This window comes from Diospyros lotus, chromosome 7, assembly GCF_014633365.1.
Source record: "Diospyros lotus cultivar Yz01 chromosome 7, ASM1463336v1, whole genome shotgun sequence".
Lineage (NCBI taxonomy): Eukaryota > Viridiplantae > Streptophyta > Magnoliopsida > Ericales > Ebenaceae > Diospyros > Diospyros lotus.
Window position 1 is genome coordinate 8,490,882 of NC_068344.1, and position 8,895 is coordinate 8,499,776.

Here is an 8,895-nt window from a genome sequence, read left to right on the forward strand (position 1 = left end):
ATTATTGCAGCTATTGTTTTTTTTCGATTTTCAAGTCGCCAATTACCAAAACTAGGGGCAAGCACAGATTAAAAAGAAACAATTATTACTAAAATTCCATTACATAGAAAGAACAAAGCCAACAAGTAGCTACTCTAGAACACAACGGACCATCATTACCATCACCACTACTACTATATCAACCTACTAAGTCATTAGAGAAGTTTTATAGTGAGCCCATCTCTTCTCACTTGACTTTGTCCTGTAAGATTATTACATGGGCTTTTCTTGGTCACCAAATCAAAGCCACCATATGAATCAACCCATTCCACCATCCAATCAAGAGTCATCTTTTTTAGATTTGCAATGTGAATTAGATTACCCTATTGGTTTGTTTGCTCTCACCAATTTTTGGATAATAGCTTAACAAGTATTCGATTTCCCAAGATAAACCACATTTTTCAAGGGAATCCAAGTCAATACAAATCAATTTCAACTTACCAATTCTAGAGAAGAGTGATTGAACAATTTCTTTAACATGGATAGTTTGTATGCCATTATATCAACCTGCAATGAATTTTTCCCCTTTTCTTTTTACCACTGTTCCTTTTTAGCTATGTTTTATTTTTTATGGCAGGTGATTGTTATGTGAATGAAATGTTTGACATTTAAGGTTTGAAATTTGGTATCTTAATTTTGATGGTGGTTATATTTCCTTTTTGCTGTATTTAATAAAATTTATGCCATATATCCTTACTATTGAATATGTTTCAAGAGTGTAATATCAAACAATCTTTGAAAATTAGTGTTATCTATATGTCCTCGTCATCTCCTTGATTGAATACAAACAATCACAATGCTTATAGAGTTAAAGAATATATAGATAGAAAATGTTTGTATTATTCACACAGTGTGATAGTCCTAAAGGTGTTCCATGTCAAGTTGTCTAAATAGTTTCTTTTTAGGAATGTTTTTCAAAACAGGAAGATGATGAATGAATAGTGCATCATCTTCATCTCTGCCACCGCCTTCAGAGTCTTAGTTTTTATTGTTATATATTCACACATTTCTATGCCTTTGCTGTATGCTTTATATGGTTTGAACTTGTATGTTTTGCTTGTGTGTTGAGTGCTTGTATGAAACATGCATATATTGCTAAAATCTTTTGTATGAATGTATTGATCCACTTTTGAATTATGAATGAATGCAATGCAATGTCGTTGTTATCTATCGATTACTCTTTTTGATGGCTTGTAATTGCTCATTATGGATAGTTTTTATCCTTCATTATAATGGACTAATATTTGTTTGTTTGATGATTTTGTTTTTCTCACCTTAAGGAGGAGTTTGTTTTAAGGGGGAGTTTTGAGCTTTGTTCAATTTTTCAAAAATAAACATTTTTGATTTATGACAAAAAATGAGAGATTATATTGAAATTGATTTTAAGTGAGTTTTGTCATCATTAAAAAGGGGAAGAATGTTTTTTTTCTCTTTGTTTTGGTTTTGATAATGAAAAACAAAATACTTTTATAATGGTAGGAAAATTTGTTGTCTTTATTATGTGCATCGTCAGGCTCTTACAAAAACCAAAATGAAAATCAATTTCAACTCACCTTCGAATGCAAATCATTTCTCTCTCAAAATATTTTGATGGAGATTGGGAAAAAAATGTTATGTTCAAAAGATTCTCCTAAATCTATTTCAAAAATGGTTCTAAAGTGTTAGAAAAATGGAGAAAAATCTTTTAAAAAACAAAGGACAAATTGCCGACCGTTTTTCATAGCCTATTGATTGGTCCAAAGATGGCTCTCGACTAAGTCTAGTTGACAGCCACTGCACAAAAATCGGTCGACTATTTTTCAGTATGTCGACCGTTTTTCAAATTTATTCTCTAACCTATTGACCAATTCTTAGAATCTGTTGACCGCTTTTCTCACAGACTCTCCAACGATTAGTTCTAGAAGCTCATTAAATCCCCCAACTACCACCAACAACCATAATTTTCAAATGGCTCGTTAAGCACTATAAATTGAGTGCCGGTGGATTATTTAAGAAGCTTAATGAATTCATTGCAAGCATTTAATCATCTCATCGACTCTCAAGTGCTCAAAATTATTTATTTTTTTCTCTCTCAAGGCTTTACTCTTCAATGGTATTTATTGCTTCAAACCTAATGCAATTTTTTAGAGAATTTGTAGCTGAAAGATTCATCTCTCAGATTTTCTCTTATTGTATTTATATTGTAATTTTCTAATATTTTTCCTAGAGGGCCTACTTTGATAGTAAGAGGTTATAATTTCTAGTCGTGGGGACTAGAGATGCTACTTGTGATCAAGAATGTGGATTTAGTGAAGTTTTTGAAATCCTTAATAAAGAACTAAGGTAGTGGATTAGGTCATTTGGCTGAACTACTTAAAAATTGATTGTCCTTTTTGCTTTTGATTTATTTGCATTTATCTTATCAACCAATTTTCTCAATAAATATCTTAAATATCTTAAGCACTAAATCCCCTTTGAGATAGAACTGCCAAATAAATATGGGACAAATTAAAGGTAACACATGAAAGTACAAAATAGGTAAAAGAAACTAAAATCAATTTGCTCATTCATGATTATGAGCTATTTAGTATGAAAGAAAATGAATCCATGAGAGAATTGTTTACTAGATTTAATGATATTGTCACTGGTTTGAAGTCTCTAGGAAAAACATACACAAATGATGAAAAAGTAAGAAAAAAATTTGAGAAGTCTCCCTAAGGCTTGGGATCCAAAAGTTACAGTTATAATTGAACCAAAGATTTAGATAATCTATCGTTTGATAATCTACTAGGCTCATTAATGACTCATGAAATTATGATGAAAATAAATGAAGGGGACAATTCAAAGAAAATGAGAGGTGTAGCCTTCAAAGTAGAAAAAGAAGAAGAAGAGTCACAAGATAGTGATGATGATGATTTTGCATTATTTGATAAAAGATATTTCTTCAAAAAGGGAAGATTTAACCAAAGAAAGAATTTCAAGAAAAATAAAGAACAAAAAGAAGTTACTACTAATGAAATTCTATGTTTGGAATGTAAAAAGCTACGTCATATAAGGACCGAGTGTCCTTTGTTGAAAAAGAATTTCAAGAAAGGAAAGAAAAAACACCCTAGCCACATGGAGTGAAAAGGATGCAACATCAAGTGATGAATCTCAAGTGGAAGAAGTGGTTAATTTATGTCTAATGGCCAAAGAGGAAGATGAGGTATCTTCTAGTCTTTCTTCTCATTCAATTTTTAACTTTACATTTGATGAATTGCATGATGCGTTCAATGATTTGATGAATGAGTTTTAAAAATAATGTTTTAAAGAAAAGTTAAAATCACTAGATAAAGAAGTAAATTCATAGAAAAAGGAAAATGAGAATTGTGATAATGAAAAAAAGGTTTCGATTGATGAAAAAGAAAGTCTTTCTAAACAAAATGAGGATTTAAAATTGTGGTGGACATAGACATTCTGTAAACAAGAGTTGTAATATTCTGAAATTTAAAAATAAATAATAATTATTTAAATCGGCGTTTGAGGACATTAATGAATATTTGGAAATTTAAGAGGAAGTATTTATTTGTGTGGTTTGAGGAAAATAAGGAATTAAAGGTAATTAATTAAATTATTTGGATGATAATTATTAATTATTGTATTTGTGGTGATTATTGAATATTTGTGGGTTAAAAGGAAATATTAATTTATTGGGGTATTTGGAGATTTAAGAAAATAAATAAATAAATTATGTTGTTTTATGGAAATAGGAAAATAAATTAATTTAGTGGATTTTCTGGAAATTATGGGGTGAAAGTGAAATAAGGAATAAAAGAAATGTGGGGTGTGAGTGGCATTTTCGAAAGTTAGATGTGGGGTATATGTGTAATTAAAGGATGTTGTGGGGGTTAAAATGTGATTTGCGAAAGTGGCCGCAAATCACTTTAAATATAATTTAAGGCATATGTATGCTAGAAGGAGCTGTTGGAGCGGATGGTTGTGCGCGTGGAGGGGCTTGCGGTAGGTCACGAGATTGAGCTGAGGGAGGCGCGTGTTGAAGAGAAATTTTGGCTAATTTTTCAGCCAAAACCTTGCCCAAAACGACGTCGTTTTGGGCAAGGTAGTGGCACCAGCTGGGCTGCCACTCGGCAGCCGCTGGTGGTCCCCTTTCCCTTGCTTTTTAAGGCACGAATTGGAGCAAAAATTGGGGGAAATTGGGCAAGAAACAGAAAGGAAAATTGGAAGGAGAAGAAGCGCGCGCAGTGAGCAAATGGAGGAAATTTTGGAGAAAATCAAAGATTAATTGTGGTTTAAATGCAATTTAATTAATCAGGTAAGTAAATAATTATGTATTAAACATTCTGTAAGGTTAGAATTTTATTTTGGGTCCTATTTTGTTAATTTTGGGAGTTATTCTATTTTACAACGTGTATTATTTTGGTGGCATTTAAGCGTAAAAACGTTGTAAACAACTAGATACAAGCAAGCTCCCTTTACCCTTGCGATCTCCTTCCATTTTGTGAATTTTACGCATTCCCTTAATTCGTTTTGGTATCACGTATTAATTATATAAATTGAGGATTTTATTAGCGTGATTTAATTTAAATAAAATATGAGACTCATTGGGGTTTTATTTGTGGCGTGCCTACGTGAGATTTTAGACGGCTAAATTATTTATATTACACGGTTAGATTTAATTAATGTGAGCTGCGGTTTTATTAATCGCTAGTAAACGTTTTACTTCGTAGCGAGAGTGCAAAGAATGCAAGAAACGGCCGTGTAAAGGCAAGCTCCTAACCATCTCCTCCTGTTCTTTAATTCCTGTGAGAGACTCCGTGGTTTCTCGTATTTTATCCTCTCCCTTACTTTAATTCGACACTTAGCATTATTTATTGAATTATTATTCATTTGTTTTAATTTAAATTAAATCCGGAACTTCTTGAACTTTATTTGTTGTGAGCCTACAGGGGTTTGTACCGCCCCCACTCCTCTTGGGAATGATGTTGAACCCTACTTGGGGACTATGTTCCTAGATGTGCGGGTTTGTTTACGATTTTTTCGGGTTTGTTTATGGTTTGGTTAGAGCTATCGAGCAGTGGGGCAGGGGTTGACTGTTTGGTGACGTTGGGGTAGACTATTGTACGGCCCTGAAGTGGATCGTCGGGTGGACACTCCTAATCACTGGCCGTTAACCGGTGCCGGGCACTGCTGACTAGCTCTACCAGTATGTGATTTACTGCACGTTTAGATTCATTATATTACTGTTCATGATTTGATATGCACATGGGTATGGGTTGCATGTTGGGATATTCATTTATTGAGTATGCTTGGACACGGAGATTTTAGCTTGGTTAGGTTGCATCCAGCACAGGCATATGCATCGTGTGTGGTTTACTATGTGGGCGGAACATGGCCTGATGCCTGGATGTATGGGCTCCAGTATATCACGTTGATGCTCACTACGCCATTGTATTTTTATGTGCATTGCATGGTTACTGGTAGTTATCAATTCTCGGACGAGAGGACCGTTCCGAGGAAGCCTATGACTCGGGTGTCGGGAGTACGGACACGGATATAAGAGTGACGGGAGCACCGCCCCAGGACAGCGCGCACAGGTTTGTCGGAGATACATGTTGCCTATCAGGGCAACGACAGGTTAGTATGGGACTTGGGTGCTGTGTGTCTTGTGTGGACCCCAATGACTGGTATGTGTTTTTATTATGCTATACTGTTGTGTTGTAGCGTCTCATGGCTTGTTTGTGCTTGGGGGTTGGTGTCTTAGGGGAAGTTTATTGGATTTATACAGCCCTCGGCCTTTCTTTCTTTATGCTTGCTGAGTCCTTCAACTCACTTTCTTTTTCATCATTCCAGGTAGTGGCAGCGTGGTTCATGGAAAAGGAGTCAACGTCTAGCGGCAGAGTCGATATGGTGTACAGGCAGTCCCGTCCGTGTCTGTCAACTCTGATGGTTGTGTAGGGTTTATTATTTTATTCTTACAATGCCAAGTTATTCCTCGAGTCTCCTGTATGTCGGCACAGGAGTCTGTATCCATTTATTTATCTTGTGATCGCTGTGCTAGCGGGATACCCGTAGTGCATGCATGTATATATGGTTTCACTTCCGTTGTTTTAATTCTTGTTTATGCATGCCAGGGTAGTTTCTGTCTTGTGTTCATTCTTTTTCTCCTCCCGTAGGTGCTCCTGTTCGGGTAGTCCGGGTGGGTGGGGATATCCGGGTGAGGGTGCTTATATTATTAGTATCAGAGCGTAGTTTGAGTCAGTTTTGGGGACGAGTTCCTGTACACCAAGGTTGTCAGGTAGAGTTAGGGAGGTCTAGGTAAAATGAATAGGGTCAGGCTGCGTCAAGTTGAGTCTTGTTGATTCGTGTGAGAGATTGTGTCCCAAGTTATATTCGTGCTGGGGTGATAAATGCACGTTTAGAAGGGACCATGAGGTGGTATGAATGGGATTTATTTAGGACTTGTGCCTGCCCCTAGGTATTTGGGTAAGAGGTTGGCTTAGTCTTAATATATTTGCCTGATATTGGTACTGTGTGCAAATTTTGAGTATTCCCAATGGAATTTGAAGGAGTTGATCCCAGTGTACCCTTACCTAATCTAGATGACCTCCCAACGTTGAATCGTTTATGGTGTCAGTGGGAACAAGAGTTTGCTTCTGGATGGGGAGGTAGGCAAGACGAAAAGGAGTACCTAGTGAATTATATGTATTGGTTTGACGAGTTGTTTCAAGAGTCGATTCACGAGATCTTTTGGGGATTGTCGGAGAGACAAGTCTTATTCATCTGTGAGCACATGAATGACGTGTGGAGGCGGCTGAATGAAGTAGTGATGATTGATGGGAGTCTTCGTTCCCAACATGATACTTTTGCGGGAGCTGTGAGGTAACAAGCTACTATTTAGGAGCCCTATCAGGGACCGATACAAGACGTGCCTAGGATTGGAGCACTACCTGATTCCCAGTCAGTCCAACTACCGTGAGGGTACCGTTACAGTTACCAGAGGGACCTGTTAGACCCAGCTCCAGCGTAGTTAGTAATGAGGACTTAGTTTACTTGGCAGATGAAGCTATCTCGGTTGCTAGGGGTGATGTTTATTAGGGGGTTGTAATGCAAATGTACGATTGTAAATTATGAGTTTTGTAAGGATAGGAATTGTGTAAGAAATATCATGTGCAATGTTTGAGGGTATTATGTAATGAGATATATTTAGTAAATTTATGAGCCTCGAGATCCTTAGGAATCAAGTAGTCATTGCTATTAGCAAAGAGTATCCTAGTGACCTTATGTGATGAAGAGTATGGACCTAGAAAGTCACAGGCCAAACTTGCGATAGACATTTGGTTGTGGACTGTTTTTGCTAAGACCAAGTGGACCTGACACTTGACTAGTGGTGGACTTGTCGGGTCTTTAACCATTATCTATTAGTGATGTGGATTAGAGATAACACGTATCTCGTTGAGGGAGGTAAGTAAGGGAACTTTTAAAGCTACATTTAGGGCGTGCGTTTTTTATGATAAGGGCATGTATGGCTGGATTCTTTCCCCAGTTGTGAATGAGATAGGGATAATCTTGACTTTCTTGAAGACTTACCAAGGAGGTTGTTTTAGTAAAGGATTGGCCCTGCAATTGAACCGAGTAGTCTTGGGGTATAAATGTCCTTTCTCCCGAGTAGATGATTTGTCAGGCTAATTTCGAGGTGTTTTCTAATGATTGCTCGTCGTACTCGTACAACCTCTATAAGTTCATGGTCATGTCATTGGGGCTGACCGACGCCTTCGCAGTATTTATGGATTGGTTAGGACTGGCGACAGAGATAGAGGTCTGGAGTTTCTTTGATCTTGTCAAACGAAGCCGACGCCCTACAAAGGGCATGCGTCAATTCATGAGAGAAAAGGTTGTGGTATAATGTGAGTTGGAGGTCCATGATTGGATTTTGCCAGGAGTGGTACGGAAAGGTCCCACCATGTGGAAATATGCTATAGGAGTCCAATGGTAAATGGTAGACCCGTAGGTACCGTGATGTGTACAAGGTGTATTGGGATGGAAAATTGAAGAGTGGGTAATGCGGTAGCTCGTGTGTAGTTGACAGTTAAACTGTCTGTACATATTCGGACGAGAGATACGTAATGTGATGTGGGAGTGGGAGTGGAGGCAAATTGAGGTTCTAAGGGGTTTGCATTCCTTGGAAGTTTAGAGCATCAAACCTAAGTTTAATTGAATCTGGATGGCCAAATCGAAACACCAATACGAAGTCCCAAGAGAGATCTGTGATGGGAATTCACTGAAGGATTACTATGGACTTGTGGATTGGGAGCTTACAGCGATTATGTTTCTTAGAGATTTGGCATCACTACCTTGCTAGGGAGTAGGAGTTTAGTTCTCACAGGTGGAGCGAAGTGCAAGTGACGTCGCAGTTAGTGAAGAAGAGCTAAGGCTATGAGATTCTATAATAAATAGGGTTAAGCAAAGGTGGTAGCAGACATTTTGGGTCGCCGTGGAGCATCCGAGATAAAGTGAATTAGAAATGAGAAAACCCACATTGATGTTGCAGGAGATACCCAGGTGTGTGTCTAGGACTAGAGTTAGTTATATGTCTAAGTAACTGTCGAGTTTTGTTGTAAGGATAGTGGTTGCTATGAGTACACGCGGTACTAATCGCGGACCACGTGCCCTAGGGTCGATTATTGACAGAATGAGGAGATGAGACTCCTCTGGGTGCTGGTCAAGTGGTTCATTGACGGAAGCATGAGATGGTCTGTTATGCCAACCAAAAGAATGCTTAACCCACATCTTTGAGTTACTTTTAGCTTTTGAGGAGACCTATGAGATGCCTTGGGGATTAGATAGTTACTGACACTGTGAGGTGCTATCAGTCGAACA